An 18,780-nucleotide genomic window follows, 5' to 3' on the forward strand; every position below is an offset into this window, starting at 1 on the left:
GCTCAAATAAATCAGCTTGGATGTACTGGGTTTCCATTTGAATGCCAAGATACTGGACTCATAGTTTTTAGTTGAATGGGGGTAAACAAACACTTTGGGCCCAAGTGGTCACAGAAGACACTAAGAATCAAAGAGAGAAAGGAAAGGAAAAGGAGGTGGAAGGGAAAGTAAAGAAGATAAAAAGACACAATGAGGAGCAAAAAAATGTGCTTGGGGAAGAGAAGCAGAGTCCTTCACATCAGGTGAGGTGTGGAGGAAAGAGATGTATGCTTGGAGTGGGAAGATCTGGGATTGAGACTGATCTTCCAGGTACTCCCTGCACAGTCTTGGGCTTCATCTTTTGAGCCTTAGTCTACTCAATCTGTAAAATAGGGATCCTAAAGCCAACCTTGTCTACCTTTCTAGGTTGATATAGAAATAAAATAAGATCACAGATAAAGAGCACAAAGAAGCTGGCAGTCTGGTAAACTCGAAAGTATTATAAATTACCACTATTGTTATTTTTCTTATAAATTTTATTGACAGATTAAATGAACATCCTAGTGATCTAAACACTAAGGTGAAAGAATCAGGAAGTAGTCAACTGGAGTGGTCTTGGTCCATAGATATTAAAATGAAGGAAATATTAGTTCTAATATTTTTAAAACACAGAACTTTAGCTCTTTCCTGCTCTTCAATTTCTTGGAAATTGTTTCTCTTTGAAGTTCCTTGAGGATGGAGAGTGGGCAATCGTATGTAAAATAAAATAAGCGCTAATAAAGAGACAAACGTCTATGACCACTTAAATCTTAATCAGGATAGTAATTAATGAAGACAATTTTCTGAAAGAAAAATAATTATGTGACCTAATGATTTCCAAGCACCATTTTTTTTCTAGTACATACTTTATTTATTTTTAAACATCTTTATTGGAGTATAATTGCTTTACAATGTTGTGTTAGTTTCTGCTGTATAACAAAGTGAATCAGCTATATGCATACGTATATCCCCATATCCCCTCCCTCTTGTGTCTCCCTCCCACCCTCCCTATCCCACCCCTCTAGGTGGTCATAAAGCACCAAGCTGATCTCCCTGTGCTATGTAGCTGCATCCCACTAGCTATCTATTTTACTTTTGGTAGTGTATATATGTCAATGCTACTCTCTCACTTTGTCCCAGCTTAGCCCCTTGTCCTCAAGTCCATTCTCTATGTCTGCATCTGTTATTCCTGTTCTGACCCTAGGTTCATCAGAACCATTTTTTTTTAGATTCCATATATATGTGTTAGCATATGATTTTCTCTTTCTGACTTACTTCACTCTGTATGACAGACTCTAGGTCCATCCACCCTACTACAAATAATTCAACTTTGTTTCTTTTTATGGCTGAGTAATATTCCATTGTATATATGTGCCACATCTTCTTTATCAATTCATCTGTCGATGGACACTTAGGTTGCCTCCACATCCTGGCTATTGTAAATAGCACTGCCGTGAACATTGCAGTACATGACTCTTTTTGAATTATGGTTTTCTCAGGGTATATGCCCAGTAGTGGGATTGCTGAGTCATATGGTAGTTCTATTTTTAGTTTTTTAAGGAACCTCCATACTCTTCTCCATAGTGGCTGTATCAATTTACATTGCCACCAACAGTGTATGAGGGTTCCCTTTTCTCCACACCCTCTCCAGCATTTCTTGTTTGTAGATTTTTTGATGATGGCCATTCTGACCGGTGTGAGGTGATACCTCATTGTAGTTTTTTGTTGTTGTTTTGCGGTACGCGGGCCTCTCACCGTTGTCGCCTCTCCCGTTGCGGAGCACAGGCTCCGGACGCGCAGGCTCAGTGGCCATGGCTCACGGGTCCAGCCGCTCCGCGGCATGTGGGATCTTCCCGGACCGGGGCACGAACCCGTGTCCCCTGCTTCGGCAGACGGACTCCCAACCACTGCGCCACCAGGGAAGCCCCCTCACTGTAGTTTTGATTTGCATTTCTCTAATGATTAGTGATATTGAGCATCCTTTCATGTGTTTGTTGGAAATCTGTATGTCTCCTTTGGAGAAATGTCTGTTTAGGTCTTCTGCCCATTTTTGGATTGGGTCGTTTGTTTTTTTGATATTGAGCTGCATGAGCTGCCAAGCACCATTTTTGGGCAGAGGCTTTCAAACTTATTTGACCAGGACCCTCAGTAAGAAACATTGTATATTGTGACCAGAACACACATACATGTGCTTATGAATACGTTTGTGCATGTGTGAGATACACATATACAAATAATTTTTTTTACAAAATACTAGGTACCCTTACGTTATATGATATATACTCTTATTTTTTAAATCCTATTTCATAAAATGAAAAAACAAAAAACCCTGGTCATAGCCCACTACATAGATTTCATGACCCACAAAGGGATCATGACCTATAGTTTTAAAATGTTTTTGTTTTAATTTTAAGTAAAATTATTGTAATTCACTGTAAAAATAACCCTACACTATTCTTAAGTATTGGCATACATCGCAAAATTTTAAAAACCAAGGGTAGATTATTTAAATTATAAGTGAACACTGATCATACTACAACTAGAAGAAAAGTTAAATTCATATTGACATTATTGGTTGTAATTATCAAAGACAAAAAAACCCACATTGGTGTGGGACAGCATCCTTCTGGATAACCTGTGAACATTATCCTCTCACAAATTTCTAACATCTTTGGCTTGCTTGACTTCTATAGCCCACCCTAGGAAGAATGGAGAGGGTTTTTACTCAAAAGATAGGATCCCTGAGTTCATGTTTTCCCCCAACTCACCACCACTCTGACCACATTATCTTTTTCTGTCAGAACTTTTCATATTCCACTCATTCATCGAGCAAATATTTACTCAGAGCCTACCACATTCCAGGTACTGTTCTAGGCTACAAACAAAAAAATTTTCTCATCTCAAAGAATTTACATTTTTATAGCAATATAATAATAGCTGACATTTATAGTGCTTTTAATTTACCAGACACTGTTTTGGACGCTTTACATATATTAACTCAATCCTCAAAGCAACTATGAGTAAGGTACTATTATTACCCCCATATTGCAGATGAGAAAACTGAGGCACAAAGAGTTTAAGTCATTCATGCAGTGCTTCACAGGTGGTAAGTGGTGAGGCTGCAATTCAAACCCAGCAAAGCTAACTCTAGAATTTATAGTCTCAATCACTACACCACTCTCTCTCCTCTATGTGGGGGTAAGAAGGGGACAGGATGAGGAAAGGGGGCCATAGGAAACAGACAATAATTATATGTCAAGTAGTGATAAATGCTATATAGAAAAATAAAGGTAAAGGAGATAGGCAGTAAGGGAGAAGAAAGGTCTCTATTTTATGTGGGGTAGTCAAGGAAAGCCTTGTTGACAAACCGTTATTTGAGCAGAGACCTGAAGGAAGTGAGAAGCAAGTCACATGACTATCTGGAGAAAGACTGTTCCATGCAAAGGGAACACTGAGTTCTTGGAGGTAGAAGCATGCCTGCATTTTTCAAGGGACCGTAAGTTGACCAATGTGGTTAGAATAGAGGAAGCAAACAGGACAGGAACAGATGAAGTCAAGTTAGGAACAGACCATGAAAAGCCATCGTAAGGGCTCTGCCTCATACTCTAAGAGATGAGGAGGAGGTTTTGAGCAGAGGGGTGATAAAATTTTATTCAATTTTAATATAAAAACATAACTGGCTGCTGTGACAATAGACCATTGGGAAAAGCAGATGCAGGAAGAGAAGCTACGGTAATAATCTAGGGGAGATATGATGGTAGCATGAACCATGGTCTGCTGAGCTTGTTCTAGGGTGAGAAATTTGGGGGGTACAAATATCAAATAGGTAAATTAAGAATATGTGCTCTCACATTACTCGGTTAACCCAGCATGGGTTCAAAGAATTAAACAACCACTTGTTTTCTCAACCTTCCAGGCCCCTGAAAAATGTCTTCTTCCTATCTGCTGCCTAACAACCTTAGTTTCAAGTCAAAGTTTTTCTATTCACAGACAATGCAGCTAAAGCTTTGAGCTCTGCCAATAGAAAATCATTTCTGGTATATGGTGTTTCAAATCTTTACTCAGTTTCACTAAGATCAATTTCCCTCCATTCTCTGTATATCCTAGGTTCCCTTTTGCTTTCCCTCCCCTGAATTTGTTTTTATCTGGTGGCCTGAATACCCAGGTCTTCACACCAGCATATCTTAGTTCTTTGAAGCCACTGTCTCTGAAAGGCTTCCCAAGTTTTTTTTTAATAACCCTGCCCTCCTGGTCACAAGCATACAGCTACTAATCTCCCATCCAGGATCACCACCCCATTGTATATGCCAGGTATATAATTAACATAATAATCTCCCCTACCTTAAAAAATACACCTGCATTTTAAAGCTGCTGTCTCCTAGAGCCTTGGCAAGCTCAACACCCTTAAATCTACATCATTCCTGTGGAGCAATGCTCTTTACCAAGGATATGCATGTAGTGAAGACAAAGCAGCATGCAATGCAAAGGTGCCTTCATCATAATACATCCCCCTACCCTCACTTCTGATGTCACCATCTGTGGCTCCTCACTACCTATCCCAAACTCTCAAGCCTGGCTAAAGACCAATTACACTTCTAGCTTCCACTGTCTGGCCCCACTCTTGTTTTCCTGTATTCCACATGCAGAAACTGCCAGCTCTACTTAGGCGTTTCTTTAACCAGGCTTTTCTCGTCCCTGTTCCATGTCACTGGTCTTGCCTTCTGCATTATTCAAACCCTACCCGATCTCTGCAGTTTGATTAAAATCTCACATCCTCCCTGACGTCTTCCTCATCCATCCCAGTCTACTCTTTTTTTTTTTTTTTTTTTTTTTGTGGTACGCGGGCCTCTCACTGTTGTGGCCTCTCCTGTTGCGGAGCACAGGCTCCGAATGTGCAGGCTCAGCGGCCATGGCTCATGGGCCCAGCTGCTCCACGGCATGTGGGATCTTCCCAGACTGGGGCACGAACCCACGTCCCCTGCATCGGCAGGCGGATTCTCAACCACTGCGCCACCAGGGAAGCCCCCAGTCTACTCTTATTAAAACAAACAAAAAACCCCCAAAAGTACAGAATTTAGAAATCCTTCACCAAGTTCTACTCCTGAGAAACAGACACTGTTAAAAATTGGAATGTATCCTTTCTATGTGTCTGCAATCACACACACACACACACACACACACACACACACACACGACATAGCTCATATTTTTCCTATTAACTAAGCTAAGTAGAAGATAGTATGAGGCAGCAGAGAACATAGATAGGCAGATCTGGTTGTGAATTCTGACTTACTAACAGTGTGATCTTGGGCAAGTTACCTGATTGATTTTTCTGAGCCTCAATCTCCTCATGTATGCAATGAGGACAACTACCTTGCAAAGTCTTTGAGAGAATTAAATGAGATAATGCTTATAAGGTGGTTTTGCACAAAGGGCACAGCACATATGAAACATGCCAATTAACCACCTTTTAATGAGATAATGTACAATTTAATGTACAATTTTTGGTACAATTTTGCTTGATCAACAGCTGCCACCTACCTTTAGGGCCAAGATTCATCTTTTCTATTGCTCAAAGCACCACACCAGTGAGTGGGTGGGGAAACACATGTACACACACAAAAGAAATGGCTGTTGCATCAGGTTTGCAGACACACTCTGACAGACTTACATGTCTTCAGGTATATACCTCTCTCTAATCTTAAATCCTAACTAGAAGTTCAGGATTACTAAGGTAGAAAAGGGGTAGGACCAGATTCAAATAAGGGAACTCACTTCCTGGGTTGTGACTGTAAAGCTAATACAGAGAAAAAGAGAGAGTCAGCATAGCAAAGGGTTTAAGAAAATAGACTCTGAAGCCAGACTCCCTGGATTTGAATCCTGACTACACCCCTTACCAGCTGTATCAACTGGGGTGAGTTACTTAATCTCATTTTCTTCCTGGACCTTAAATAAAGGGAGGAGGAGGGAGAAGTTCCATACTACCAGTGCCTACCTCATAGAGTTATGAAAAGCAAATAAGTTAATATTTGGAAAGTGCTTTGAACAGTGCGGGCTGACACATAACTGCTATTTAAATATTCGTGTTTTTTTTAAATCAACAGGTGGCAAGAGCCTGTACACTCTTGAGTGAATCAGACTAAGAGTGCCTGTGGCATGTTATAAAACTATCCTTGCTCGTTGTTTAAAATAAGCCCCCAGTCGAGAATGGTAGATGGGAAAATAGAAACCATCCTGGATATCCGAATCTACCCTTACCCTTAGATGCGGGGAAGGAGAGTTCCGAGGGGCACGGGGGCTAGGACGGAATGGTTGAAGGGCTCAGGAACAGAACAAGGGGATGGAGGTGGGGGCAAGGACGCTGACTCGGTTAACGGGGCCCTTCTAGTTTCAGGGGCAGCCTCCTCTGCCCCTCAACTGTCCGGCCAAGCTCTGGCCAAGAAGCCCCGCTGCCTCCTCCCCACGCCCAGTCCAGAGTCGCAGCGCACAGCCCGGACCTCCCGAAAGCCCTGCAGCAGCCGGACTCCGAAGCTCACCGGGTAGCCGTGACACCACTTCTGAATCCTTGACAACCGCAGCCGGGATAATGATAGACTACAAAGGCCGGAAGTGCGTCACACCGCCTCTCTCCGGGGGAACAGCGGTTCAGGCCGCGTTCCTTCTAGTAAGCCCGGAGGTTTTCACACCTCTGTGGTCGCCACGCTGAATCCCCTTCCAGGCGTAGTGAGGCGCTAAGTGTCATAGTCTCTTCCAAGGGGGTTAATATACAGTAATAACAGCTAATATAATGTTTTACGCATACTAACTCATCTACACATGCTAACTCACTCTACATTAACAGTCCTGTGAGTTCGGTATAATTATCCCCATTTAGCAGATGAGGAACCTAAGGCACATTCCTTCTACATTTATCAGTTGCAAAGAAAGTTTCCTGCAAAGAAAGTTTTTGTGCACTTCACTTTCTCGCACGAGATATTCCAGGCTCATTTTACATTTTTTCTGCCTTAGACCTGGAATCCACCATTGCTCCATGAAGCCATGGTTCCTTTTAATGGAGAATAATATACAGAGACCAGGATCTAGATTTTGAAAAATAGATAAGCTCGTTGCTACTGGGATAGGTCATTGCTTCTAGGCCCTATCAGTGGACCTTAGAGCTGGAATAAAATATACATATGATAGGGATTTTATAAGATATTTCCAATTCAAATACAACTTCACAGATTTTTTTTTTTCATTTTCACCATTGCACATTTGATTTTCCTTTCTTCCACAGTGAACACTCTGGCTCCCAGCAGCATCAATATATTCACTCAATTTGCTCTTACAATCTTTTTTTTTTTAATTTTCAAAATTAAAATATCAACATCACTAGCAACAACACACCTACTATGTACAGTTCAAAATTTCTTTGCTTGCTTTATTTGTTCTTGAATTGTATCCCATTAAGGGAGTATAGTTCAGAGTACATATACATACCTTATTTGAATTCTTTTCTCTGTGTAGTTATGTTATAAATTTGATATACAGTTAGTCATTTGCTTCTGTTTTAATTTCAAGATTTGCTTTCCTTTCATCTTTTTCATTTCCTTTCTGAATATGCAAAACAGTTCAAAATCAAAATTATATAAAAAGATATAGTCAGAGTTTTGCTTCCATCCCTAATTCCTTTATCTTATATATACTCTTGTTCCATTTTCATTAGTTTTAAATTTATCCTTTCCTCCCTACTTCCTTCTCTCATCCCTTCCCTTCCTTCCTTTCTTTTACAAAAATATGCGTTTACCCTTTTACCACTGTAAATTATATTATACACACTCTTTTGCATCTTGCTTTATAACTTAATAGAATAACCTGGAAATTATTCTAAATCTGTTCATAGAAATATTCCTCTTTTTCTCTTTACAGTGGTGTAGTACTCCATTGCGTAGATGTACCGTTATTTTTTCAACCAGTCTCTTAGGGATGGGTATTTGGATTGTTTCCAATACTTTGCTTTAACAAATAATGCTGCAATGAACAATGAAGAGAGGAGAGGAGAGAAGTGTCTTTGTAAGGGTTGTATCATTTTGCACTTTCAACAGCAATGCGAGATAGTGCCTGTTTTCACACTGCCTCCCCAACTGTATGTTTTCAGGCTTTTGAATGTTGCCAATATGATAGGTCATTAGGTATTTGTTAAGAAACTGCAAACTGAAAGCTGAAATCCCTGTTAAAAATGAATTCACTGTGTGAAGTGTTGGCAAGGATTATGGAGCAATGGAAATTTTCATACACTGTTGATAAGAGTGTAAATTGGCAACAACATTTTTGGGAAATTCTTTGGTATATCTGCTGAAGTTGAACATATGCATATTCTATGACCCAAGAGTTTCACTTCTAGTTATATTGCTGCCAGAAATGCATATATATTTACATCTAAAGGCACACTTTAGCAGCATTTTTTATAGCTCTAAACTGGAAACAACCCAAAATTCTATTAAGAATAAGATCAGAGCAGAGCAGAAATAAATGAAATAGAAACAAAGAAAACAATAGCAAAGATCAATAAAACTAAAAGCTGGTTCTTTGAGAAGATAAACAAAATTGATAAACCTTTAGCCAGACTCATCAAGAAAAAGAGGGAGAGGACTCAAATCAATAAAATTAGAAATGAAAAAGGAGAAGTTACAACGGACACTGCAGAAATACAAAGCATCATAAGAGACTACTACAAGCAACTCTATGGCAATAAAATGGACAACCTGGAAGAAATGGCCAAATTCTTAGAAAGATACAAACGTCCAAGACTGAACCAGAAAGAAGTAGAAAATATAAACAGACCAATCACAAGCACTGAAATTGAAACTGTGATTAAAAATCTTCCAACAAACAAAAGTCCAGGACCAGATGGCTTCACAGGTGAATTCTATCAAACATTTAGATAAGAACTAACACCCATCCTTCTCAAACGCTTCCAAAAATTGCAGAGGAAGAAACACTCCCAAGCTCATTCTATGAGGCCACCATCACCCTGATACCAAAACCAGACAGAGATACTACAAAAAAAGAAAATTAGAGACCAATATCACTGATGAATAAAGATGCAAAAATCCTCAAAAACTACTAGCAAACAGAATCCAACAGCACATTAAAAGGATCATACACCATGATCAAGTAGGATTTATCCCAGGGATGCAAGGATTCTTCAATATATGCAAATCAATCAATGTGATATACCATATTAACAAACTGAAGAATAAAAACCATATGATCATCTCAATAGATGCAGAAAAAGCTTTTGACAAAATTCAACACCCATCTATGATAAATACCCTCCAGAAAGTGGGCATAGAGGGAACCTACCTCAACATAATAAAGGCCATAAACGACAAACCCACAGCAAACATCATTCTCAATGGTGAAAAACTGAAAGCATTTCCTCTAAGATCAGGAACAAGAGAAGGATGTCCACTCTCACCACTATGATTCAGCATAGTTTTGGAAGTCCTAGCCATGGCAATCAGAGAAGAAAAAGAAATAAAAGGAATACAAATTGGAAAAGAAGAAGTAAAACTGTCACTGTTTACAGATGACATGATACTATACACAGAGAATCCTAAAGATGCCACCAGAAAACTACTAGAGCTAATCAATGAATTTGGTAAAGTTGCAGGATACAAAATTAATGCACAGAAATATCTTGCATTCCTATACACTAACAATGAAATACCAGAAAGAGAAATTAAGGAAACAATCCCATTCACCATTGCAACAAAAAGAATAAAATACCTAGGAATAAACCTACCTAAAGAGATAAAAGACATGTACTCAGAAAACTATAAGACACTGATGAAAGAAATCAAAGATGACACAAACAGACGGAGAGATACACCACGTTCTCAGATTGGAAGAATCAATATTGTGAAAATGACTATACTACCCAAAGCAATCTAGAGAATCAATGCAATCCCTATCAAATTACCAATGGCATTTTTTTACAGAACTAGAACAAAAAATCTTAAAATTTGTATGGAGACACAGAAGACTCTGAATAGCCAAAGCAGTCTTGAGGGGAAAAAACTGGAGCTGGAGGAATCAGACTCCCTGACTTCAGACTATACTACAAAGCTACAGTAATCAAGACAATAGGGTACTGGCACAAAAACAGAAATATAGATCAATGGAACAGGACAGAAAGCCCAGATGTAAACCCACGCACCTATGGTCAACTAATCTATGACAAAGGAGGCAAGGATATACAATGGAGAAAAGACAGTCTCTTCAATAAGTGGTGCTGGGAAAACTGGACAGCTACATGTAAAAGAATGAAATTAGAACACTTCCTAACACCATACACAAAAATAAACTCAAAATGGATTAAAGACCTAAATGTAAGACTGGACACTATAAAATTCTTAGAGGAAAACATAGGAAGAACACTCTTTGACATAAATCACAAGACCTTTTTTGACCCACCTTCTAGAGTAATGGAAATAAAAACAAAAATAAACAAATGAGACCTAATGAAACTTAAAAGCTTTTGCACAGCAAAAGAAACTATAAACAAGACAAAAATACAACCCTCAGAATGGGAGAAAATATTTGCAAATGAAACAATGAACCAAGGATTAATCTCCAAAATATATAAACAGCTCATGCAGCTCAATATTAAAAAAACAAACAGCCCAATACAAAAAATGGGCAGAAGACCTAAATAGACATTTCACCAAAGAAGACATACAGGTGGCCAAGAAGCACATGAAAAGCTGCTCAAATCACTAATTATTAGAGAAATGCAAATCAAAACTACAATGAGATATCACCTCACACCAGTTAGAATGGGCATCATCAGAAAATCTACAAACAACAAATGCTGGAGAGGGTGTGGAGAAAAGGGAACCCTCTTGAACTGTTGGTGGCAATGTAAATTGATACAGCCGTTATGGAGAACAGTATGGAGTTTCCTTAAAAAACTAAAAATAGAACTACCTTATGACCCAGCAATCCCACTACTGGGCATATATCCAGAGAAAACCATTATTCAAAAAGACACATGCACCCCAGTATTCATTGCAGCAGTATTTACAATAGCCAGGTCATGGAAGCAACCTAAATACCCACCAACAGAGGAGTGGATAAAGAAGATGTGGTACATATATACAATGGAATATTACTCAGCCATAAAAAGGAACAAAATTGGGTCACTTGCAGAGACGTGGATGGACCTAGAGACTGTCATACAGAGTCAAGTAAGTCAGAAAGAGAAAAACAAATATTCTATATCAATGCATATATGTGGAATCTAGAAAAATGGTACAGATGAACCGGTTTAGAGATGCGGATGTAGAGAGCAAACGTATGGACACCAAGGAGGAAAAGCGGGGTCGGGGGTGGTGGTGGGATGAATTGGGAGATTGGGATTGACATATATACACTAGTATGTATAAAATAGATAACAAATAAGAACCTGCTGTATGAAAATAAAATAAAATAAAATTCAAAAAAAAGGATACTTCAAAAATAAAATAAAAAGATAAAGTTAAAAAAAAAAAAGAAAAACCCTTCACAAATAATCCATGACCAGAGCTGCTGTAAGTAAAAGTAGATGGTCGCTGACAGCACACACACACACACACACACACACACACACACACACGAGTTAGTATCTGCACTTTAGAACTCAAAATGCCATCACTTTATTTGGGACTGTGGCAGGCTGTTGATTGACTACTAAATAAGTAGCTCCTTTTTATTAGATAACAGAAATCTTCTTTTTTTTTTTTTTTGCGATACTCGGGCCTCTCACTGTTGTGGCCTCTCCCGTTGTGGAGCACAGGCTCTGGATGCGCAGGCTCAGCGGCCATGGCTCACGGGCCCAGCCGCTCCGTGGCACGTAGGATCCTCCCGGACCAGGGCACAAACCCGTGTCCCCTGCATCGGCAGGCGGACTCTCATCCACTGCGCCACCAGGGAAGCCCCAGAAATCTAATTTTTTATTTGTGTCCTTTGGCACCTGGAATAAAGATTACATTTCTCGGCTACCCTTGAAGCTGAGTTGTGGTCATGTGACTAAATTCTGGCTAATTCAATATAAGAAGAAATATACTGTCCTGAGAAGGCTCCGTGAAAGATGCTGACTGATTTGGGAGTCCCTTTTGGCCCTTCCTGCTGACTGGAATGTAGAATTGATGGCTGGTGCTTCAGCAGCCATGCAGAGGATGGTGAAAACTGGAAGGGACCTGGATCCCTGATGATTCCATGGAGTAAAAGCAACAACCCTAAACTATCTACCTTTAGACTTCTTTTACTCGAGAAGAATACAGTTTGTGTATTTTTCAAATCTTTATTATCAGTAGCTGATCATAAATTCTGATATAGGTGTCTGTACTTTGACTCCCTATCTAGGGTTTTCTTTTCCTTTTTTTTTCCCTTAAAATTGATGCCATCATCTCTGATTGAACCCACTATCTCTGCTTCCTCCTCTGAAACAATGATACTTAGGAAACGCAAGTTTGAAGGGAAGGCAGAGAATTAGAAAGAAATGATGTCTATGGTATTATAAGTGGTCTGAGAAAAAGGGAAGAGAGATTCTCAAGAGGGTCAATACTATTTAACCCAAGCCCATTTTTAAGTGACACCTTAGGAGTACTGCATACAGCCTCTGGGAGGTTCAGTGCTCAGAAAACTTGTTTATCCTAAGTGGAGTTACAGTAAGACATACATCAAATTTAATTGGAGAAACAACAAAGATAAAGAGGGCATTCAGGGCATGAAGGGGGTTAGAATGGAAGACAAAGACATGGAAGCTGGAGTGTACTGGGGGGAGCTGGGGAAAGTGAGACCAATACAGTAAGAGCAGAGAGCTCTTGTAGGATAGTGAAGAAAATAACATTTCTTACTGGGACTAATTTGTAGAGGAGCCTCTTGAATGTCAGGTTGAGGAATTAAATACAGAAGCTTGAAGGCATTCACAAAAATCAATTGTAGAGGTTCAAGGGATCTTTGAGAGAATATATATTCTAGTCCCATAATTCACAGATGAGGAATCTAAGGCCTAGAATGTGTGGGCGACTCGCCTAACATCACAGTGGCGTAGTGGATACTAGAACCTAGTATCTTTCCTCACCCCATGTCAACCCCCTTTTAAAGCAACATCTAACAAGTTACTAAGGTCTTGATCACCACACATAAAGCAAAGGAAGAAAAAGTGAGGAAGAAAAGCAATGCCTAAACCTTTAACTACTCACTTGAGAAATGTTGTGGTACTTTCAACTCTGGGTTATGGGTGTGCATTTTTCTCTAAATTTCATTGTGGATAGGATGAAACAGGCTATTCTGAAGCTTTACATTTTAAATTAGTCAGCCTTGAGGCCTAGAAATAGAAACTCTGGCTTAGCTCACTCTGAGAGAGAATCTAGTCTGTAGATACTTTGATGTCAGAGAAATTGAGACAGTGACAGATATAGAGAGTGCTCATGTAGCTTCTCTGAATTCTACGAGAAACAAATGCTGCTTAACATTCTTACTACAGTAATTAAAGCAATGTGATTTTTTTTGCCGCGCCACTTGCGGGATTTTAGTTCCCTGACCAGGAATCGAATCTGAGCCCTCAGCAATGAGAGCTCAGAGTCCTAACCACCAGATCACCAGGGAATTCCCAAAGTGATTTTGATTAGTTGTGCTTTTTTTTTTTTATGTTGAAAAAGACCTGATCTCTGTTTAAAGGCTCTTCCATACTTACTACACATAGGGTTTTTCTTTGTTGTGGATTCTCTGGTGTTCAGTAAGATGTAAGCTCAGTCGGAAGGCCTTCCCACACTTGTCACATTCTTAGGGTTTCTCCCCAGTGTGAATTCTGTGATGTCTAGTAAGGTCAGAACTTCCACTGAAGGCTTTTCCACGTTCATCACATTCGTAGGGCTTTTCTCCTGTATGAATTCGCTGATGTTTAGTAAGGTTTGAACTTTCTCTGAAAGCCTTCCCACAGTCATTGCACTGGTAACATTTCATTAAGGTATGGTACCTCTGATGCTAAGTCCTGTGCTGTTACTGAAGGTTTTGCCACATTCATTGCACTCATAAGGCCCCTCCCCAGTGTGACTTCTTTGATGTTTAATAAGGACTGAGCCTTAACTAAAACTTTTGCCACAATGATTACACTGATAAGGTTTTTTGCCAGAGTGAATTATGAGGTGATTTAAAAGGGTTGTATTTTGACTGAAGGCTCTTCCACATTCTTTACACTGAAAGGGTTTTTCCCGTGATTCTCTGATGTCCAATAAGATTCATGACGTGCATGAAGCTTTTCCCACACTGATCACATTTGTGTTCTTTCCCTTCCTCTGCGTTTCCTTGATGCCCTCCAAACCTGTCCTTGCATTCTCAAAGGTCTCCAAAATAAGCCCCCAAGAAAATGTTCCTGACTCTGAAGATTCTGTTGAGTATCATCTTCTGTGATTCCATTCCTTTGGACACTTCCTGCTTTGCAGTCAACTTCCCAGTCTAAGGTTTGGTCTCACTTTCAGAAATAGGAAATGGATCATTTAAATGTCACTTTCTTTTTAAGCTTTTTATTATGGAAGATTTTAAACATATGTAAAAGTAAACAATAGAAATGTCACCTTTTTGAACTGATGAAATATTAAACTCCCAAGGGATCATTTATCTCTTTTCTAGTCATGCTCCTCCAACAATTAATAAATAGCTCTTATGTTCAATTAAGGAAAATGCTAGAAAGGAAAGTTGAAATAGACATATCCTAGGCATAAATAACCTATGTAATAATTACTAAGGTAGGACTGAGAATAATCTTTAACACCAAAAAGGGGCACTAATTTGTTAAAGTCTAAGTGTGTAAAGAGTACTTTAAATTGCATTCAAATACAAGTACAGTTGTCCATTGGTATCTGCAGGGGATTGGTTCCACGACCCATGCCTCCACACCAAAATCTGAAGATGCTTAAATCCCTTATATAAAATAGCATAGTATTTGCATATAACCTATGTACATCCTCCCATATACTTTAAATCATCTCCAGATTACTTATAATACCTAATACAATGTAAATGCTATGGAAATAGTTGCCAGTGTGCTGCAAATTCAAGCTTTACTTTTTGGAATGTTCTGGAATTTTTTTTCTGAATATTTTCGATCCACGCTTGGTTGAATAGGAGGATGTGCAACCCACAGATACAAAGGGCCCACTGTATAGCAGAAAGGCAAAAGTGTATTTCCTCTATTGCTTGGAGAGAAAACCCTTTGTCTTAATCCTCCCCCACATAGAACATTGCTTGAAGATTCAGTGTAAACCAATAATTCCTTCAAACAAACTAACATCAGTATTGCTTTATGAACACACTAAAATACACATTTTTAGTGAAATTTGGCCTGAAGGAAATAAATTAAATGTCCCATCGAGCTCATTAAAATGGAGATTCCACTTGAACTCAAAGGAAATACTGGAAAAGGACTGATTTCTTGACTCTTCTGGTCACTTTATTGCTATTTTTCTGGAGACAGATTCTAAAGGGGATCAGGATGTAAAAAGGGAGATGCTTAGTAAACGGAAAGCACATTTAGCATGTAGAGAATGTGGAAAGGAAAACGTGTAACAAACCTAGACTGGAGTGACATGTAGGGGAAGCTACTGACATGAAAAGACAAGAGAATTTAATGTGGAAGAGGACAGGAGAAATGTAGTCAAAGTGAAAGGCTTAAAAGAAGACTTTATCACCGATGGGTATAGAAAACTTACAGATACAGGGTAGGATAGGACATTTAGAAGGTCATCGTAAAGGAGACTGTAAAACAGAGGTGGTATAAAAAGCAACAGAATGATGTGATAGTTTAATGCTTTAATGAAAACCAACATGGTATATGAAAACAAAATAAAAATCTTTTGCTTAAAAGACCAAGAATAAAGGTTGTACTTTGTAAAGAGAGAGTATATGAGCCAGGGAGGATTTCAGGTGAGAGTTAGGGTTAGAAACACTATTGATTAAGTTGTAAAGGATGGCTTTGGTTGGCCAGGTAGGTGCCTGCTACCCTAACCCACCTTCCCAGATACATTTCTCCCTCTCCTCCTCACCTCTCTCGTAGGAAATGGGGTTTTCATCTTAATACTTTCTATATTTTGTGAATATAGAGTCATGCTTGAGCAGGGTCTCCACGTGCCAGAGCTGACAACTTGGTGACTGCTGTGCAGCAACCAGAGATATCACCTCCTGCCAGAGCATTTCCTGTCCACCTGCTTGAGATGTGCCCTGGAGACAATCAGGGACCATTGGGCTTAGGAGGAAACTACTGTGAAAACCAGAGCTAAAACCTTAGGAAACAACTCCCATGGAAACAGGATTAGGAAAAAGGACTGAATGGGCTTAGCAGGAGAGATGAGACAGAAAAATGAACTGACAGAAGCAATGACCCCTGACAGGGACAAAAGCTCAGTTTACCCTCACTGCTTTCCTATTGACCAAACTATTAAATGTGGTTAATTTAATGGTCTGATTGCCACAGCAGAACATGCTTCCTCTTCCCACCCGAAATTCTGGACCATCAAGTTCTCTCTCCAAATCTCCCAGCAAAGACACAGCCTCATCTCCATTCAATGGATGATGCTCCCGCACCCAAGCCTGGAGCTCCTCAGGCAGGATGGCCACGAACTGCTCCAACACCAGTAACTGCAGGATCTGCTCCTTCTTATGATTCTCTGGGCTCAACCACTGACAGCAAAGTTCCTGGAGTTGGCTCAGAGCCTCCCTGGGTCCAAGTGTCTCCTGGTAGCAGAACCGTCTAAAGTGTTGGCAGAAGACTTCCTGGCTGGACTGGCTATTCTGCTGCAAGTCAATTTCTTGTACAAAAAAGTCTCTTCCTCCCCCTTTACTATTACAGGTTCCTCCTGGGTTTTTTTCATTCTGAATAATAAGATCTGTATTCATTTTCTCTCAAGAGAGGGGTCCCTGCAGATAGGTTCACACTCCAGGGAGACTCCCCTTTGCAAAATATAGAAAGTACCATCAGTTTTTAAAAATCCACATGTATTATTATTAAACACTGCCTATACCACTTGAAGAAAAACACAACAGAAAAGGTTTTTGAAATCTGCCTAACAGTGATGTAGATGATTTGAGGATTTGACATTCCTGGTAATGGAAATTCATATGATTATTTTAGAAATGAAAAGAGTAATCTTTTTCCTATACTCACTCTACTGCAACCCTTTTCTATTTTAGACATGTTAAATGCAGTCTACCTGAGGCCCTTCACACCTGCGTGGAATGCTCTTACCCAGATATTAGCATAGGGCATTCCCTTGTTTCTTTAAAGTATGCTCAAAAATCATCTTCTCAAAGAGACATTTCTAGCTCATTGTATATAAAAGTTTTCCTACCATTATCCACCCTCTTACTCTACTTTCTTTGTAACACTCACCACCAACTGACAACATATCTTTATTTGCCTTTTGTTTGTTACTCCACAATAATATAAATGCCATAAGAACAGGGGTTTTATCTATCAGTTTGGTACACTGCACCATTCTAAGTGCCAAAAGAATGTCTGGGACATATAAATCATCAATTAACTATCTGTTGAAAAAAATAATGACTAACAAAAGGTATTAACTCTAAGACTTTTTCAACAGCTTGCTCAGGAATTGTTTGCTTTAATACTGTGTGATACATAAACAAACAAGATTAGAGAAATAAGGCAGTGAAAATATTGACTAGAACGGCTCCACAACCCCTCCTCCACAATTCTGACGTCCCCCAGAGTTCTGAAAACCAAGAGTATTTTCATAAGTCATTTGATGGCAATACTCAAAGTGACATAAATTCATTTTGTAACAGCTTGGCTTGAAATGACATGAAGTTATTTATAGTTTTAGAGTGAAATTCATATTTTGTTACAGAAATATTGATACTACTTTCTGTAATAAAATATGGGACTGCCCCAGGCTCCTGGGGTGTTATGCATTCAATATACTATATACGCACCATGTTTTTTAAAAAATTCCTCAATCTGATTTCGAAAACACTTCTGACCCCAAGGACTAAAGAAAAGTGCCTGCTTTCTATGCGTCAAAGACCCACCAGATTCCAAAAAAAGCCACCCCTCTCTCCTGAGCAGACACTCAGGAGTCCTCTGCTTCTCTGAAACCTCTGGGGCCCAGTCGGGGTAAGAAATCTGGGGTCGAGTCCGGGCACAAAGCCCAGTCTCCCACGTCAGGGGTCACTCCAGGAGACCAGCTCAAGGCAGCCGGCATTATAATTATAATACATTGGTAAAAATATGTAAAATGTTCCCTTGAGGGGCTTCCCTGGTGGTCTAGAGGCTAAGTCTCCACGCTCCCAACGCAGGGGTTCCAGGTTCCATCCCTGGTCAGGGAACTAGATCCCGCATGCTGCAACTAAAATATCCTGTACGCTGTAACGAAGATCCCAAGTGCCGCAGCTAAGACCCGGCACAGGCAAATAAATAAATATTTTAAAAAATGTTTTCTTGAGTTTAGTGAGCTGTTCTAGGAACCCTGACTTTGTAGCTGGTTGGTCAGAAGTACAGGTGGCCTGAACTTGTGATTGGCACCTGAAGCGGAGGTATTAGAGCAGGCAGGTAGCTAGATATGAGCAGAGAAATGGGGTGGGGGGCACGGGTCAGGTGACAGGAAACCTTACATCTTGAGGCGACAGGGGTCCTAGAGGCAAAGAAAGGCGGCAAAAGGTGGGAATCTCTGGCTTCCTAATGTAACCTTTTGCTTGTTACGCCCTCTTTACAATAAAATT

At 39.7% G+C, this 18,780-nt stretch overlaps 1 protein-coding gene across 1 annotated transcript in view; it reads right to left on the reverse strand.

Annotated features, from left to right (window-relative positions):
* Positions 1-7,534: 7,534 nt before the first annotated feature.
* LOC307192297 (glutathione peroxidase 6-like) overlaps positions 7,535-18,780 on the reverse strand; it is a 39,193-nt gene continuing 27,947 nt past the window's right edge. Inside the window, exon 6 of the mRNA XM_079933074.1 lies at positions 7,535-7,611. The gene's annotated coding sequence lies outside the window, so the exon portion shown is untranslated. The remainder of the gene's footprint in view (positions 7,612-18,780) is intronic.

This window comes from Stenella coeruleoalba, assembly GCF_951394435.1.
Source record: "Stenella coeruleoalba genome assembly, chromosome: 10".
NCBI lineage: Eukaryota > Metazoa > Chordata > Mammalia > Artiodactyla > Delphinidae > Stenella > Stenella coeruleoalba.